Source organism: Falco rusticolus, chromosome 9 (assembly GCF_015220075.1).
Source record: "Falco rusticolus isolate bFalRus1 chromosome 9, bFalRus1.pri, whole genome shotgun sequence".
Classification (NCBI taxonomy): Eukaryota; Metazoa; Chordata; class Aves; order Falconiformes; family Falconidae; genus Falco; species Falco rusticolus.
The window spans coordinates 28,342,208-28,361,516 of NC_051195.1; the positions used below are offsets into that span (position 1 = coordinate 28,342,208).

General features: G+C 38.7%; 1 long non-coding RNA gene across 1 annotated transcript; it reads left to right on the forward strand.

Annotated features, from left to right (window-relative positions):
- The first annotated feature begins 12,222 nt into the window (after positions 1–12,222).
- On the forward strand, positions 12,223–17,050 carry LOC119153367. The gene is made up of 4 exons (XR_005106123.1): positions 12,223–12,333; positions 14,973–15,013; positions 15,646–15,793; positions 16,435–17,050. It is a non-coding gene; the product is annotated as an uncharacterized LOC119153367 (long non-coding RNA).
- Positions 17,051–19,309: the final 2,259 nt, after the last annotated feature.

Genomic DNA, 19,309 nt, shown 5'->3' on the forward strand with positions numbered 1-19,309 from the left:
ATTATCAATAGGATAGTGTAAATGTGTAAACCTATGGTTGGGATGTCTCCTACTGTTTTGAAAGACTTAGTTTGATAGGTGTGGTTTTTACTGGCCTGAAATGCTCACTTTTCATCATGTACCTGTTCAGCTATCAATAACACAAAGCCTCCAACAAATGCGCTATTGAGACATCAAGAAGCAATTTTCACAATTCCCCGTTACCACAGACAGCTGTGCAGGCACTAATGATATGTATCGTGAGCTCTCTGACCTGGCTATTATATAGGGTAAGATAAATACACTGGAGTATAATTGGCAAGCCCCAGTTTTAAGCAGGACCAGGAAAACCTGTGAGGCACCAGGCTCACTTAAATTGTTCAACCAGACAAATTTGCTGAGTTGCTATTGTATAATCCTAGAAGTAAAGCCAAATTGCTGGGAGAGGGTTGGCCTGTCCTCAAGGAGAAGCTGGATGGGTTACTGGACCTTTCCTGTGTTTCCTCATGAAAGAAGTGGGGCTTTTCCAACAACTACTTTCTCCCGACCATGCTCAGTCTACCTAAAGGTGACACCAATGTCCGTGAATGTAATGATCATCTTTTCATCCTCAATTTTGCATGAGATATACTAGAAACTGTAAGAATTAATACATCAATTTTGTTTGTTAAGCCTTACCTGATACATGATCTGAGCAAAGCTAAAAGAACTGATGGTGTAATACCAAAACTCTGCTTTGACAGAAAAGACTTTCCAGTCCAAATGGGATTGCACTGTGCCCTGACCACATACCACATGGCCCTTCTGTTTATGGTTTAGTTTATTCTGCTGTACTCTGTATCAATGTTACGTGACATTAGAGAGCCAAAACTGAGGGAGACCTTGTAAAACAAACAAAAATTTCTCTTGCTTGTAAAAAGAAGTAACTTATTTTGCTTCCTCCTCCATTTTCAGCACTGTATTATACACAAAAGAGTTCCTACTATTAATGTACTCTTAACAGTTTTTAAAGCATACTGAAGAAACTATTAGGACAAATTTTGTTTCTATAGCTGGCTCTGCACTAACCCCATAATCTAACTCCTACTTGTTTTAAATGTAGACTTCAGTGTGCTGTTTATTAAGGCTTAGTAGCTACTTATAAACACAAAATGGATTCACAGTTATTTATTTTAAAAATTAGTTACGAACATGGAGAAAGTATTTCTAACAGACACTTACCAGGCTTTCACTTACTGTAAAATTATACAAGGAGAATAATAGCAAGGCATAATAGCTTCTTAAATGTCACTTGAATTACCTTAGTTTTATCAACTGTAATGCTCGCTTCTGTCTGCCTTATGAATATGCTGTATATGAACCCCATTATGTAGAAATATGAACTCATAAAGAGTATTTAGACCAATAGAAGTTAAACTTTCTAGAAGCTCATTTTAAGTAGATGATTACAATGAGGGTTTTTTTGATTGGGAATAACTCGTCGTAAGAGTGTCAGCTTTAGAGCAAAATTTCCAAGAAAAAAAAGTTTTAAGTTTTACTTAGAGTAATTATACACTCAAAATAAGCTGTGTGGCCCTTCCTAGGAGTTTGGTGAGGGGAGAATTGGAAATGTCCAGACAAAGGTGGTGATGCACGTTTTTCACCAGCTGCCTCAGTAGTCCTTTGCAGGACACAAGCAATCTATGCAGCATTAAATGGCTACTACAGCTTGCAGTAGGCAGGGCGATGCAGTCCAGGCAGGGTTAGAGGAACACAACAGTGGAAAAGTCTTAGATGATGAGTCCTGTCTTCATAAGACAAAACAGCATAGGACTTTTTCATTTTTATCGCTAGTCCGTATTTCAATCCCTGCATTCCTGGAGGTATTTAGATTGATATCTTCAGGTCCCTGTAAAGAAATGGGCATCCTGATGTTCTGGCCTTCCTCAGGCTGACTCACTTGTGTAATGGGTGCAGGTCACATACCTCAATGTCTGCAATGAAATTGCAGATGACAGAGCTAGTTGGCAAGATAATGGAATAAATGCAGAATATCAGAGTAGGTTTCCAGTCCCAATCCTGAATATCCGTGTTCTAAAAACTTCAGAGGCTGACACATTGCTATCATAGCTTAACATATCTGATCTTCAGGTCATGAAAGAGGATTTCCTCATGTTCCTATTTAAATCAGGAATAAAACTTTAATCTGTGTAACAACATTCCTTATTTTCACAGGAAAACTTACCTACATCGTTCTGGGGGCTAAAGAGTTTTAAATTGCAAAAAGACCATGTGAGAAGTGTGTGTTTATGCTCAAATAATTTTTCATTTTCCTCAGGAATGCATGAGCAGTTGTTTTAATTCAAAAGAGATAATACTTGTCTGATCTTTCAAACAAGAAGAAAAAATAATTCTGAGAACAGAAAATGCCGAAGGCAGTTTAAAGTGTTATAGATATACATGACATACAAAAATCTGGTGAAAGTTAATGCAAGTCAACATCTACAGTGGTATTAAATGCCACATTGATTCAAAATCACACAATAATTGATGAAATAGGAATGAATTATCTTCAGTTTCTCTTTTAATGAACTCAGCATTTGGTTCAGGCTTACTAAATGAACAGTCCTTGGGATGTGAAGTGCTGAGGCTCAGATGCTAAAAACAACATCACTTTTTAGAAGTTTGTGTGGGTTTAGTGTATTCCAAATGCTAATCCTTTTTTAGCTTGGTTTGTAGTTTGGGTTTTGTTACTCTGTAGCACTGCTGTTGTCCTGCATGCTGCTTCTGTTCTCCTCTTTAAGTGTATTATACTGGACACTTGGAATTTGAATCAGAAATCACCCTTTAATACTTCAAGTTATACAATTTTTATTAATCTCCTAGTCTGGTTTACACTGTTCTAGCAAAGTAATAAAGTTGTATACAGTCAATTTTACAATCTAATTCCCAGGCCCTAGGAATACCATGGCTTTGCATTAAAGGGGGACCCTGGAGCCTGGAAAACCAAGTTAGTTGGGCAAAATGTTCTGCCATTGGGTCTGGGCTGACAGTAAGCAGCTGGAAAACAGGAATTGTATGTAATGCTTAACTTACGAGGAGTGGGATTATGAAAACACAGTTCCTGTACCTGGCCTGTGGCTCCAGCCTCTGGTGTCCAAACAGGTGCCTGGGCTGATGCTTTGCCCTGTGCCTGAGGTATCATCAGCTCTCCCCTGGAGCCTGCATGGTTCAAGGGCAGGGTAAAGTTAGGTTCAGGATTCTGCTTTTCTTCTGGGAAGAAGGTAGCTGATCTGATCTACACAAAAATATGTAATTTTTCCTATGTTTATTTGCATGAAACTTTAATTCAATATATTTGAGAGTAATTATCTATCAAACCTGAGACAAATTATTAAATGCATTCAAAAGTAATTAGTTGGGAACTCACAGCCTAATATATTGGCATATGTGTGTGCATATACCATATCCTTTATTTCCCTAAGCAACCAGAATGAAAAAGAACTCAAAGTTGCAGAATTAATGATTTTAACAGTGAAATAAAGCAGTTAATGCTTTGTCAGCTTTGTAACGACAGTGTGATTGCACAATGTCTAGTCTCTTGACAATGCAGAATGAAATGTGATAACTTTAATAGCTAATGTGCTATTAAATAAATAGCTAATAACATAAATAGCTAATGACATTTTTGAAGAAGCTTCAGGTTTATCTCTGAAGTAAAAGAAAACTCAGGAATTTTATTAAAAAGTAGAAAAAGTTATTACACTTTGTACAGCTAAAACATAAAGGAAAGGTAACTTTTTTAGCTAATCAGTTCTGCAATAGATGTTCTTCTGTAGTTTAGTTATTGAATTATATATTGACTAAAAGCACTTTTGGTAGCTGTGAAACTTGAAATTTGAAATTTTGCCTCCTGGAGGTGAATATGGAATACTGTCTGCTTTCTGTGAATAAAAGCTACTTAAATTATTTCATCTGCTGCCGTCATGTAAAACAGCAATTTTTAAGGAAAATATCATTTACAGTACATTAATATATTTTAGGTCTATAATATAATACAGGTATGAAATGGGAGGAGTTTGGCCCAAGCTGCAATTCTAGTTTACTCTGTTCTGCCAGTTTTCTTACTGGCTATTGTTTTTCTGATCAACTTGTAAGACAGAAATACGAAAAGAAAATGAAAATGTGAGTTCTGACCAAAAATATTTTTGTAATATCACACTCTTATTCATAGATTACACCTCTGACACTGTTATGTATCTGCCTGTGTCTTACTGAAGAGTCTCAAATGTTCATTAGAGAGCAAAGCAGACATAAGTGTGAACAGAAATCAGGTCTGTACAGGCACTACTCTTTGCCCTGAAATGTAACGATTGAATAGAGAAATATACAGAGTGCAGGGTGGAAAAGGGATATAGGCTTGAAATAAGTGGAAGTTACTAAACGTTTCTGAAACCACAGGGTTTGTACTTCTTTATAAGTGTTGGCACATACTGAAGTGAATGAGAAATCACAGTTAATTCCAAGATGAATACTTCAATTAAAACATGTGCTCTGCTGAACTGGTGCAAGTTATCTGAAAAGTAAGGTTATATATAGTATTTAAAGTACATAGGATAATGATTTCTAAAGTGTACGTTATGTCAGCAAAACATCTAGTGTAATGTTTTAATATCAAATATATACTATACAATACTGGTTTTCCTGGATGCCTGTTTCCATATGCTTATACAATGGAAAAAGAAGAGTCAGTTCTGACTTATTTTCAATCACTGTGTGTTTATGAAAAAGACGTGTCAAAGCTGTTTGTTGGAGATTACGACAGACTACTTGGCACTGCAATTGCTCCTCAGTTCATCAGTACCTCTTGTCTTCCCATATCCACGAGCAGCCTGAGCAGACCACAGCAAGCTTTACTGCTGCAGGTGCTTCAACTTTTTATTCCCTGATGTGCAATGCTTATGGTAGCGATGCACACGGTGGGTGGGTGGGAGATGGGGCTATTATGCACTGAAAGCAAATTCAAGATGATTTTCTCCTTTCCCTTTTGAAAGGATGATGATTTGCTGTTCCTGCTGAGGGTGGCAGTGTGGTACCATCCTCAAACCCCGGGAAACTTGTTCTGCTTCAGCAGCCTTTCAGATTTTGCAGGGCCAAGGTGCTCCCCCCTGCAGCATCCCAGCCTGGGACACGGGCTCGCACAGTCACAGACCGGTGTAGCAAGGCCTGATGCAGGTGAGGTGCACACAGCAGTGTCTGTACATAACCATTAAAAAACAAAAGCTGTTGATGAGAAAGACTGACCAAGGCAAGTTGTGTGGGGATTACTCTCACCAGGGATGGTAAGGGTAAATTCCAAGCCCAGGAAAAGATCAGTTGTTCTAGCTTTTAAGGAACATGCCTCAGCAGAGGAGCCAGTGGATATAAGTGAATGTAAGACAGTGGATATCAAACATAAGTTTTACTGACTTGGGAGCCGTGAAGAGCCTGAGGTCGGCACGCTGACACACGTAACCAGCTAGTGTATGGTTTATACAGAACGTTGCCACACCTGTGTTCAACGTGTTTAATATACCTGCAGGAACAGGACAGATGACGAGCTGCTGACGCAAAGTTATTTAATAACCATGGACTGATGCTGTAAATGTGGAGTAACGTAAAATTTGAACCTTTCTCTACAGCATTGACTGCTGATGAGTTTGGTTTGTGGCCAACGTTACTTACAGGTGCAATGGCTTATTTCAGTCAGGAGCTTTATATAACAAAGTTATTTCCTTGTAGCTGTGTTTACATACCCCTATATAACCAGCTCCCTCTGTTCCATTGATGACTCTGCTTGCTTGAATGTTGGTAGGTGTTCAGGTAGTTCAGCGTGGGATTTCTATCTTTGTAAACACTGTAGGAAACTGGATAAGTTATGCAGTACAAACGGTTAATGTGTTGTTAAAAGTTTCTTTAACTTAGCATGAAAAAAGTGAAATTAACCTTTCCGTCTTCAATCATTAAAAGACTGCCTAAGCTATGGGGAAAAAAATTACATCATTTAGATTTTAGTGGCTATCACTTGAAATGAAACTACTAATTACAGAAGCTCTACTACAAAACTCATTTATCATTATCATTTTATCATTTAACTTCTCCCCATGATAGCATCTCTAAGATATAATAAAATTGGCTTCTTTTCTCATATATTCTTGTGAGAGTTTCCAGAAACAGTGCATTTGCACTTCTTTATTTTGAAGGGAAATTGAGACAATGATTAATGTCAGAAAGTTAGCGTAATAAACTCAAGTAGGGAAAATGCAACTCACTGAATATTTAGGGCCCTGTATAGGCAACTTTCTTCAGTGATTTAATGTAAGTGAAAATTCAAAAGCAACAGAACTGCAGCCTTGGAAATACGCTGTAAAATTTAAGCCCTTCAAGGAAACTTACCAAAGTTGGGGGAGCTATTTATTTGTTTAAATAATAAATTTAACAATTAAACATTGGAATTTCAAATGATAGTGTTAAACCTTAAAGAGACACTTTCTTCAAGTTATATTGTTCTGGGTTTTTTTTAGATTTTTGCTAAACTGGTCTGGATTTGTTACTGTGATAAAGATTTTTCTGACATATTAATTGCATTCAAACCTGCACACTGTACCTTACTAGAGTGTGTGAAGTTAAACACAGCATACTGGCATAAAAACCCCTGGAAGCTGCATAGTAAAAATGTTCACAGGCTGAAGGGAACAGACTAGGAATAAGGTTAAGGTTAAAAAAAAAAAAAAAAAAGTACTTGCATGTAATTAATATTTATTTATATTGTTAGGTTTAAACCAGGTCTTTAGCACTATTTCTACATTTGTACACTACATACACAAATCGTTGTGAGTGCCAATGCTGTGTATGCTGGCCAAGTTGTGTTTAGGCGGTGGAATTATTAATACACCACTTGTAGTCAAGAGACCGAAGATCTCAAAGCCTTCCCATCATGGTACTGGCAGAGTTCTGCCCAGTGTTGCCATACTGGGGGAGCTCTCTACTGGAGCCTGGAGGGTTGCTAACATGTCAGTAGCAAGATCATAAAATTATTAGCCAGAGCAAATATTTTGATTAAAACTTACATTGCTTAAACCAGCATATTGGTGGGAAAAAAATAATATATTTTTTTAAAGCCAAAAAATTATGGCTGAAAAATTAGTTTGTGAAGTAGTTAACTGGCATGCCCGATGTCACCATGGGGCACTCTAAATCATTGCCTCACTCTTATATGCACATCTTCTGGTGACTCTTACTTTAAATAAGCTTTATTATTGTATTCAGTCTGCAATATTAATATCTAGTCACTACAGTAAAACCTATGAACATAACTCAGTCTTACTACTTTTTTTCATGGAGAATTAGTGTTTTGGCATAGTGCATATCAAAGAAGTTTTGAATGCGAGTTAAACAAATCTTGGAGCACACAGAAGTAAGTTAGCATTCAGCTACCAACAGCTTTTAAATATCTCAGAATACTGGGTTTTCTTCTATTTAGAAATGTTTTATTTGGAAAACTTTTTGCTAACCACCTCTCTCAGCCTTAAGTCACCCCAGATATTTAAGTTGAAAACTGCTTCCTGACCTATCCCCCTGCAACATCTTTTTTGTTTACTTTTACCATCGTCTCCTTGAAGAAAATAGAATCATGCTTGCAGTAAAATTCTTGAAATATTTCTAATTTTTTTGCATCTGCAGCTGTATTTTCTTTACTTCCCATTTGCTGTGGGAAGAGGGGGAGGAAGCATCTACTGCTTAATTTTCTTTCAAATCAGACAGTGAGGCTTTAAGCTTAAAAAGTAATTATATGTTTATATTTATATATATATATATTAGTTTATGAGGTACTTGATAATACAGTACATAAGTAATTCCCAATCTGACATAAAAGCAGTAAGCCTTTTAGGAACTATCACATGCAGCTCTGAAATGTGATAATAATGGGAAACTCTATTGCAAATAAAAAGATTTTACAAGCTAAACTTCATGTAAGCCATGCAGGTAAATGGGAGAAGTTCAAGCAAGTTTGTGTTTTGGTTCCCTTTTATTATACTGTTGAATTTCCACATCCAGAAAACACCAAGCCCAATATTACACCTCCAACTGGCCAGTTTTAACCTATATCACCTTTAAGTGATGAACTTCAGTGCAGGTTATCGCAGTGAGCTAGACTGAAGCAGCAGCAGACCTAGAGTGCTTCCAAAGCTCCCACCAGGTCAAACTTAACTCAAAATGCATCCTGAGGGGGAAGAGAGTGTCATGTCACCCCTGATGTTGGTGTGCTGGTGCTGACTGTGGTGAGCAGCATGGAGGAATCTCTTGCTGCTTTGCCATGGAACTTGCAGCAAATTTGTTTACATCCAATAGTGTTTACACATCAAAACATGTTTATATGGGACAGATATTCTGGAAGCAGGATGGCACAAACTAAGACAGACAAAATGTCTGGATGGATCTATCCCATGTGTTTCTGACCGTTTGCACAGCCCACTTGGCCAGCTGCAGGCAGCCTGCAGGGCAGCCCTCAACCCAGGAGGCTTTTGCAACCTGGAGCTGCCCAAAAGCATGGACCAAACTGCTCCTGGGTTGCTTTATGCTGCAGAAAAACAGTGAGCTGCAACTGTCTGTTAACCCATGGATGCTCATTGACCAAATATGAGGTCTGGCTAAGTCACCCGTTAGCGAGGGATACAGTCCCCGCAGTGGATGAGCTGTATGACACTTGTACGCCTTCAATACAGCCCACATGGGCATGTTGCACAGTTGCATTTGCAGCTCTTTAGTGCAGATACTTGCACAGCTTTGCGCAAGCTCCTGTCTCTGAGTTTCCCCTGAGAAGTGATTTAAATTCCAAAGGGATGCTTTTTTCTTTCCAAGAAATTGCAAAAATGCCACTCTGATAAAAGCAAAGACAATTTTAGTGATGGTGAGGCTTTAAACAGCTGTGAACAGCTGCGGGAGGTACAGACAATCCTGGAAAGCACTGTACTTTGGAGATGTTTCTCAAACAGTGTCCCACCTCTGTCTGTAAAAGACCATAGGCCTAGCAGAGGCATGTGGTCATATCACAAGAAATCACAATATTCCGCTGCACCACCTGGGCAATGCTTTTTGTTTTATTTTTCTTTCCTGCAGAGGAAATAAGAAAAGGCCTATAGACACCCTGAATTAGGAGACTAAAGAAACAGGCAATCAAAGAGCAGCTTAATCCTGCTTGGTTTGTTCTGGTTTTTTTTTACTTTAGTTAAGAATCTTGAACATTACAGCAGGAATATTATTTTTTTTACATAAGCTATCTCTTCATGAATCTCACAACTTGTAAATGTTCCAACAGTGATCTGGGTTCAGATCGGTCCCCTGGCCACATGGCAGCCCGGTTACTGCAGTCAGTGTCCTGTGCAGTGGCACTCGAGGAGGTGACTTGGCTGCCATTTGTTTCAAGTTTCCAACTCCAGCCTGAATGACCAATGTTCTTCTACCCTTGTGCTGGATTTTGGCTGAAGTCCTGCATTGCGCTTGAACTGCGATTTTTTTTTTTTGAATTGCGGTTGAGGGAGTAAGATCAGGACTCGGTGAGAAGTGCCTGAGGGACAGTGTTTGGCTGAATGGCATCGGGATTTTGTGTTGCAGGATTTCTTTTATTGCTTGTCTTAGCCTTGTTTTTTTTCTTTTTGTAGTCATGTTAACAGTTCCTTAGAGGATAAGGTAGGTTTATAGATTTCCTTAATGAAGTGTAATTGAGGGAAGGACTCAAAGCTGGTTTATTCAAGAGCTGCTTGGCTGATGGATTCACAAGGATGCTAAAGGTACAGAAGGCTACCTGGAAAGGGATACTGAAATGAGAGCAAAAAGGTAAAAAAGGGATAGTGAGCAGAACTGGGTGAGTGTGGGGAGGTGATACCAACTGCAAGGCGATCAGTCCTTCCCTCCTGTAAATTAATGGTAGGGTCACGTTGTCTTTATTAAATGAAACTTAAAGGATGGATCATAAATATCCCACTTCCACAAGAAAGAAGTGATGAAAACTACCTGTTAAGAATTCCAGTACAATTCTCATTTACTGGGAGACTTGTACAGACGTGGGTCTAAATAAATAATTTTAATGTAAATACTGCATTCCTGCATTTTGCTATTCCTGTGCCCCAGTGAGTCACCTGGAAATTGGGTCAATCCACAGAATTTTTGGATTCACACCTTGAGGTGAAAAAAGGGGAAAAAAAATGAGGAAAAAAATGAAAAAAATCAACAGCTGCAACTGGCTCCTTCATGTAAAGAATTAACTACTAGTGAGGATACGAACAATATTCTGTAGTTTAAGAGTGCACTTATTAGAACACTAGCAACTACTCTAAAAACTAAGGCAGTAAATACTAGCCTTCTGCAGGTGACCAATAAAATAATTTCATCAAAATAACTTTTAAATTACTTTTTAAATTATAAATCTTGCTATATAAGAAATGCAGGCAAAACGACTCTTTTCATAAATGACTGCATTATGCAGTAAACCTTCAGCTTGTCATAGCTGTCCATTGCTGCTATTGTTACTATGTTTCAAAAGATAAGTAACTTAGATATGTGCAAAATGTTTGCGAGGTCTCAGCTAGGGTCATTTAGAGCAGTGATGAAATACTCTGGTATACTGTAGATGCTGTCATATTTGATTTAGCCTTATAAACTACATCTGGAAACAATTTAAAGCAATGTTATTACTGTTTTTCTAAAGTAGAACAAGTCTTCATGCTTTAAACTTAGTTTAGCAGCACTTCATTCAGAATTTCTTAAACATAAAAGCACACCAATTGAAACAAATAGGAGATGCCCTAAATCTTCTCCAGAGAAAAGAAATAGATTAAAAACTCAGATGAAAAAGCCTGATGGAAACATATGAAGAGAGAATATATTGTTTTGAGAGAAAAGGACTATTAGGAAGTGAGAGAAGTGAGTACTTAAAAGGGAAAGAGCAACCAAAAGATGGGGGAGGGAGCAAAGAAAAGAGAAACGTTTAAAAAATGAAAGAAAAATTAATGCTGAGGCAGGAACTGAAGGATAGCAATGGGAACTGTGTAAGAAAAGACTAACAGCTTGAGGCTGGCAGTGTTTGTGTTTGTACATGCTAATGTAGCCCCCCTCCCCTCACACCCCACACCCCCACCCCCCCACCCCCACCCCCACCCCCCCCACCCCCACCCCCCCACCCCCCCACCCCCCCCCCCGTCAGCTATTCCAGGAGCCTGGTAAACTTAAGTGAGAGGCTGCTTTGGGAAAATGCATTTCCCTATCTTATATTGCTAGGCAGGCCTGTGTCACAGTGGTAGGTAATGCTTTTCCCTGAATTCCAGACTGTTCTTTGAAACAGTATAAAAAATAATAATAATGAAAGGCACTCGGAGCAAAGAGAAGCAGAATAGACAAGCTAGTCTGCCAGCACTCGCAGGAAAAAATATTTTTCCCTGCCACAAAGAACCCTATTGTTCCTGTGTTAAGTATTTAATTTTGCCTCCATTTAAACCAAGCTGTCTTAAAGTCTGTTTTCTTAATATGTTGAAGCATGTGCCAGCTACTGCGGCAGTGTACAGTGGCACAGCTCCAGAGAGGAGCCGACCTCCGCGTTTCCAGGGCTGTTCGTTTTTTCTCAGCCTGCTCACATTGATTTTTTTGGTGGAGGAGACTGCAACCCACCCTTGATGGCTGGGAAACCTCAGCAGTTGCTCAGCATGCGAAAGTTGGTGTTACGTGAGGGAAACAAGGCCATGAAAAATCTGAGCATTTTGGGAAATGCTGGATATTAATGATGGATATCCACTTATGTCCTTCTGGTAAATCTTTTTGTTAATAAATCTTCAGTGTATAGACTTCCGCTTAGGCTTTGTCACTAAGCATTGAAATTGTTTTGTTTGTTCTGAACTACGAGCAAAAGAAACTAGGGTTTCTTTTCACAGCTAACAAAGGTTAGGCAAGTATCGCTATGCGATGCATTTCCCTGGTAGGGCATCAAGTCAGGGAGATTCTCTCTACCAGTATTAGAATTTCTCCTTTATTTAGCAGAAATGAAGCTGCTAATACTATAAACAAGCTGATATCAACAGATACACGGTACTTTCCATTATTTCCTCCTACAGTCACATACACTCACACACTTGCACTTGTTACCCAGTTAGGAGATGGGAAGGGCTGGCGTGTGCTGTGTTTGCCCAGCAAACCAGCTTGGCATATTCATAAGGGAAGGAGGAGCTTGGGGAGACTATTGGTACACAAACATGATTTAACAGGAGCAAATAATGTGGATTGTTGATGCCATAGCACTCTTGCTGAGACTACTTCTGCCTGTGACTATAGCCTGAGGACTTTAAGGTATGAGGAACGTTCCAGCAAACATGGGACCCTGGAGAAATTACTGTCCTCTTCAACCCAAGGTCAGGCTGTCACTTGGAGCTTTTGCTCTCAGTATTGCAAATTATATTTAAAGCAGCAGATGGGTGTCTTGAAGACAAGTTGAAAATTCCATTGTTGTCGATTCAAGCTCAGTTTGTAAAGACGGTATGCTTAAAGTTCCTGTATGTCTTTGCATGTCTGTAATTTCTTTGGTTATACAGACTATGAATTGGGGGGTAGGGTGCGTGGATGGGAAGTGTTCCAGGGTAATATCGTTTAAGTTAATAGGACTGTAGCTTAGCCCATAAGAGGATGAAACACTTGAAATCTCCAAAGTGTACTGACCTGGTATATTTTTACGCTGTGTGGTATTGTTGCTTGGAGAAGTTCCTTGATGCTAAAAATAATCATTTCTACACTGTTTTCTATCTCCAAGGTTACTAAATCTTTTTAACCTAAGCATAATTAAGATTATACCTACAGGATATATTTTTAGCATGTTAGATTTTCTGTGATGTAATGTTGTTCCAGTAGACACAGCTGAGTTCAGAGGAAGTCTGCTCTGTGTGAAAGAGAACAGAAGTGAAATCAGTAACTTCCACAGGCAGTTGCTCTCTTTTGCAGCTCTTAGCATTGGTCCAAAAACTTTGCTTAATGACCCACAGCTCTTTAAAGACCAGTCATCAATTTAGAGAAAGAAGGTCCATGTAAACTTTTAAGAAATTTGAAATGCAAGTTAAGAAGTTTGAAAATTGACATTTTTTTCTAGTGGGTTTGAAACTAGAATTTATTCATTGAATTAACTTTTTACCCTATTTTCATGCTCCAGAGTCTTTTAAGAAGTAGATTGAAACTAGACTGAAAACCAAAAATTAATGGAATTGATGTGCCTCTCGGCTCAGATAATGCTTTTAGACCTCTGAAATTAGTTTTTTGCATGTTGTATTTCCATGTATTGGCTATGTCACACGAAGGCCCGCTGTCAGCCTGTGATCCAGATAACAGACCGGCTATCCTAGAAGCGTGACAGCCAGGCTGCTGCATGTGTCGGGTATTTGTCCTGCAGACTGTTTAAATGACAATCTGCTCACAGCCAACTGCCTGTGGCTGTCAGCAGTTATCTGTCCCTCGCAGGGCCCTGCTGGGTGCAGGGGGGCTCCGCTGCCCAGCATGAAGCCAGGGCTGAGCCGGGAGGCAGCAGTTGATGTCCTACCCAGCTGTGCCCCCCTCCCTACCCCAGTGTCACCCAGAGCTGCCGGTGAGGGGACAAGCTTTTTGCTTTGTGAGTGCAATTGCTGCCGTAGAATGAATTATCTGCTGGAAATATCACCGGCAGGACGCAGATGGGTGGAAATGCCTTATTCCAAGCATGGCGAGCACGCCTGGGGAAGGGTAGCACCATGCAAGTAACAGGGTCTTTGCAGATGAGAACTGATTTCAGAGCCTGCTAGTCTGTAACTAAGCTAGTTAAGGTACCTGATTTGTGAGGCAAAAAAACTCCTTGTGCCAGAAAGTAGGTTGCACAAGAGCTTTTGAGATGTGAGTTTCCTTGGAAAAGAAACTCTTGTGCTGCAATTACTTAAAAAACCAGTCAAGCATATTTGCCTAGTCCTTCATGAATCTTTTCAGGTGGGAATATTTTTTCAGACTTAAATCTTTCCTTCTGCCTACTTTCCTACCTGTTCATAGAATTTCATCCCCTTTGTAACTTCCTTTTTCCAAAGGATGTTTGGGTGAAATACCGCAATAACTATTACCTATATACTGAAATGATACTGAAAAATATTGATATAACTGAAAAACTGGAATCACTATTATAGAAAATAGTTTATTAAATAGATAATTGATAGAATTTGTTTTATTGATGCTGTCGTAGTCAGACAAGTTGGAGGTTTTGAAGCGTTAATTTAATGACAGCATGAGAGATACTGACATATTTAACTTCAGAAAAAAATACTTTCAGTTTGAAAACACTTGGCCATCTGATGATGCTGGGAGATGTAGAAAGGCTATTTCTAGAACCAGGACTGTTGGATAAGAATATACTTACACATTTAAGTAGGTGAAGACACTGTTGAGACTATACAGGGAAAACACTGACAATACAAATGACAGTTTAAACTGGATGCCAAGTTGGAGATGCATTCATGGAAAAAGTGGATAAATTATGCTTCCTGCATGATGAATGATTACAGCATACATTTTGGTATATAGAAGAGCTCAAGAAGAAAAAGGTAAATTTGCTTTGAAATCATCTAGGTGTGTTTAGTAAGAAGGCAGACCTGTACATACAACACAGCATTGAAGTTAATCACTTGTAGTTGGTAGTGGGAAAAGGGGGAAGTCCACTGAGAGAAATAGGACTGGAAAGCCATTCATAACATGCAGTCAATATACATGAATCTATGGACCCTAGACTGATTTTTTCCCTTATTAATATATGCACAAATACTGTATTTCATAAAATAAAATAGTCTCTCAACTTTGAATTAAGTGTTAAGCTTGACACAACTGGAAATGATCAAACTTAACCTTTTCCCCAAAATTTATGAGTCAATGAAAGTACCAAAAAATAAAAATTTGTTTGCTTTAAATGTAGTGTTACTTCATTTTTTCAGCTAATTCAAAGAGAACTGAAATGGAGTGAAGAAGACTTTATGTAAGGCAAAAATACTAGAGCCTGTGGCAGAAATAAATGTCAATTGCCAGTAAACTAAGATACTGTATTTTCTAAAATTCAGGACTTCTCTGAAGTCTCCTTTTTCTCCCCATTTTTGTCAGTCTACTGAAGTACAAAACTAGAAAGGAACATGAAACCTCCCAGAGACTAAAGAAAGATGACCACACTGAAATGCTTGTATGCAAAGCCGTGTAAGGCATACATAAATTCACATGGAGAGAAATCTCATAGTGAGAATTTGAGAGCAAGTCTGAAAATATCTGAGAACTCACGTCTCTATAGATAGTTCTCTGTGGTGCTCGTGGACATGCATAAACTTGGAGAAGGCATGTACTGAAACGAGGTGGGGTGTAAATAGGCTTATACTGTTGCAAAGATTTAGTGGATTCCTTTTTGATAAAGTATAGTCAATAATCAAACACAAACTGGTGCTTAATTACTTCCCACAGCAAAGCTTACTTTTGTAGCTCTGTTAGAAGGAGAGCATTTTATGCTTCTAGAACACAGCAAAACAGGTGGGCTGAATTATCATGGGTATATTTATGGCTATGGTTAACAAGCATGCAAATTAGAAATGGTTGGGATTTTTAAGGTATCTCCCTTTTTGCCAGTGTCTTCAGATAGTCCCTCCGGGTGGATGCAGTCAGCTTCTCTTCTGCTATTGACTGAATGACATCTGATGGACAATGTGTCTATGTGCTGCCACTGGCTTTCTTCTGCGGATGCTCCCTTATTAAAGAATAGATCACTTAACAGAGGGTGAGTGGGTAGTCGGGCTGAATTCAGGCATTTTTAAAAGTATTTATTTTAAAGTTTTTCTTTTCCTTTTTATGCATATTTTCCACGTTCTGTCTACTTTTCTTCTTTTGAAGAAATATTAAAATTGAGTGACTTAACCTGGTTTAAATATGCACAGTTCTCTTTTGAAAATAGCTGCTTTGGGATGATTGTATATTTGTTTTGCTAGCAATGTTGTTGCATGCTAAATTAGGATTTAACAGGACAAAAATTAACTTTAGTCATAAAACCATACAGATGAGCTGTATGTATTACAGATGAGGTAGTACATTTCCTTTCTTCAGTCTTAATATAGCAATTATTGAAAGCCTATATGCATATTGTTAATTTCTTTTTCATATTTTGTTTCTCTCCTTTACTGATTTTGGGAGTTTGAAGTTTTGTTTGTTAGACGGGGTAACTGATACTTGCTATCCCTTAGTCATGTTACGTTTACTACTGATTGTCCTGATACTTTCTTCACTTTTTCTTCTTATAGCCTCTTAGATCTTTGAGGATAAGGATATTTTTGCTGTCTTTTTCTTCACTTCTACTTTCTTCTACTGGAGGCTCTTTTTATTAGCCTCACCCATCCCATTTTACAGAGCTCCTTTCTTTTCTAGGTATTGGTAGCCCCATAATATTAAAAGTGAGACTAAAGAGATGAAGATTGTTATTAGCTGCTCCTAAGAACTCTGTCCTGTGTAGCCAGTGAGGGCTCCCTGCTCTGTGAGAACATCGGAAAGTTGGAAATTTTTGCTTTGGTAAGCCATTATTAGGGATTGTCTGCCACTCCTGTCAGGTAAAACAATACAAAGATACTAAAAGATGCAAACCATAAGAATAAAAGATCAAAGGATTTGGAAATACCTCCAACACTAACGAACCCGCTAAAACCCAGTAATAATACTTATGCCTAGCTCTATTTGCGCTTGCTTGGAAGGAAAACCAAGAGCTCTGTTTCTAGCAGGGGAGTACCAACGTGCTGTGTGTGATGACAAATGATCTGAGAAGCAGACTTACAGGGCAGGGTGTTGCCTATGTTTGGGACTGTGATGGTTTTATTAAAAATTACCAAGCAAACTGAAGATCATCTGGAATTTGGTTTACAATATTTACAGCTGACATGGGTAATATAGCAGGTGCAATAAATAACCTGAGCAGAAAAAGCAACAGGTGTTTTGTGAACTAGGTACTTGGATAATGACCAATATGACATATTACTACTTAGGGTATACTTTTTTTTTGCACTAAGCTGTAGAGCTCATGAAGACTGTTTTTACTTTTACTATGTTAATGTATCTTTGTAACATTAAATAAAAGTAGTGATAGAACCTTTAATGATATTATGAGATAATGGTATTGAAAGTATGTTAAACTTATAGAATAACACATTGCAAGCCTGTTATGGAGTTACACCTAATGAATACATAAACTAAATTGGCAGTTTAAGGTGTTTCAGAATAGGCCTTTGGGTACTGCTCCTTTCAAATGACATTTCAGTGCCCATCATTCATGCTGCTTCTGTTATTCTGAGGCTGAGTGGGAATTTGTTTGCATGTTTTGTGGAAGCTTTGTGGATTTTTAACAATAAGGGTGTTTCATATCTTTTGTAAAAATAGTTTTTCTTCAATAGCCAAGACTGTTTGGAAGAACAAACCTAACTAGAAAACTGATTGGCCTCTACAAAAAGATGCAATAACTCTTTTTTTTTTCTTTTTTTTTTCTTTTTTTTTTCCTTTTTTTTTTGTCAGTTTTAATGAACATCACTAATTCTGTTACCGGTTTTACGCAAAACCAGTAAATAACTAACAGGTTGTTCTGCAGATGTGTCATCTGAGCGCTATGATCCCTATATCACAAAAATAAGAGATGAACAGAGGCTATGAAACTTTAACATGAATGGAGAAGAAAAGTCAGTAGAGATCACAAGAGGGTAGTGGTTGAGTAACAGGCAAGATAAATGATTTTATCTGTTGCACTTAAAAACAAAATAGTATCAGGATCTTTGAGGAAATTACACTGAAGTAGAAGAGGAACCGGCAATAGAGACATGATCTGATGCAAGAAGCAGCAAAGAAATGAAAGGGACTTGTATTGGAGCTGAATGATAGAGGTGATAGTAATGTTTACTGACGAGTAAAAAAAAAAAAAAAAGTGCAGAAGAACCACAGTACAAAAGGTGTTATCTTAGAGGTGATACACAGGTTTTGGGTGACAAGATCTGTGAGTATCGGTATAGACACAGGATAGTGGTATCCTCTGAGCAGCGGGTTACAAATATTTAAAACAAGACAAGGAAGTAAGATGAACAAAGGAACTTAAGTCACTTTTATACAAAATGCATTTCATGTTTAAGGTTAAGGAACAATACTTGTTTGCAGCAAGTTGAAGCTGAAGGCCATCTCATCTTTTTCCTAAATACCAAAAGTAATTCTTCCTTTTTCAGAGAATTGCATTCTTTAAAAATAATGCTCCATGCACACAAGTATTGTATAGCTTGTTGCTTGTTTGTTGGTTCCCTCAGGAGTCATCCAAGAGGTATGCTTTTCAGAGGAAGTGTTTTGGGTATCTAAATTAAGCATTTGAACTTCAGCTATTGCAAAACCTGGAGATGTGGGGAGGACTTGGTCTGCTGTGTGGTGAAAACTGTCAAAGTCTGAGGTGATTGCAATGTGGGATGAGTGGGCCAAGGGGCTGAAAGCTGTAGGGGGGAAAAAAATTACCTAGCACCTTTAGCACTTTGGTTATTTTTCTTTCTCTAATGCCTGGCCCCTCTTTTCTGCCCTCCTTTCCAGAAGGAAGCTGTCCTAATCACTTGGATCAACCTCCCTTTTTAGAGAATTCTGGTCCCAGCAATTTAATGTGTTCACTGTCTTTCTGGAGACGTTCACTAATTATCGTCTGTTGCAGAGGTGCTGGGCATGAAGGGCTGGGTACCTGCTGCCCCTCGTCCCAGGGCTGCCAGCTGGAAGGTGGTGACATGAGCCAGCACACTGGGACTAAATGTCTAGGAAAGCCTGAGGACTGTTCAGCCTATCCCTGCTAAGGCCAGTGTTTACACACAAAGTTTCTTGAGGCTGATGCCCTCACCTAAACACCCCCAGACCATGCCCCTAAGCAAACATGGAAAGGTGACTTTGATATTGTTCTTGAGACTGGTGATGGGATGGCCTGTTTGTTTAAAATATTTCAGATGTTTTCATACTGATTCTTTCTGTGGAAGCAAGCTACAAAGGCTTCTAATGCCTGTAGGCTTGTTCCCAGGCTCACTGACTTTTCCTACAGGCGGTTTCCTTTCCCCATCCCAAAGCCAAGAGGTTCTGGTCCTGGATTCCAGTGTAATCACCTTGGTTCCTTTTGTCTTCTGGAAATGGAGTTAATATGTCCCAGTGCTTGCTCACTCTTGCTCCTTTTCTGAGTCCCAAAGGCAGCATACCTCATCTACAAAACAGCAAATTTGAGACACCTATGAAGTTTCATGGGTTTAGATGCACA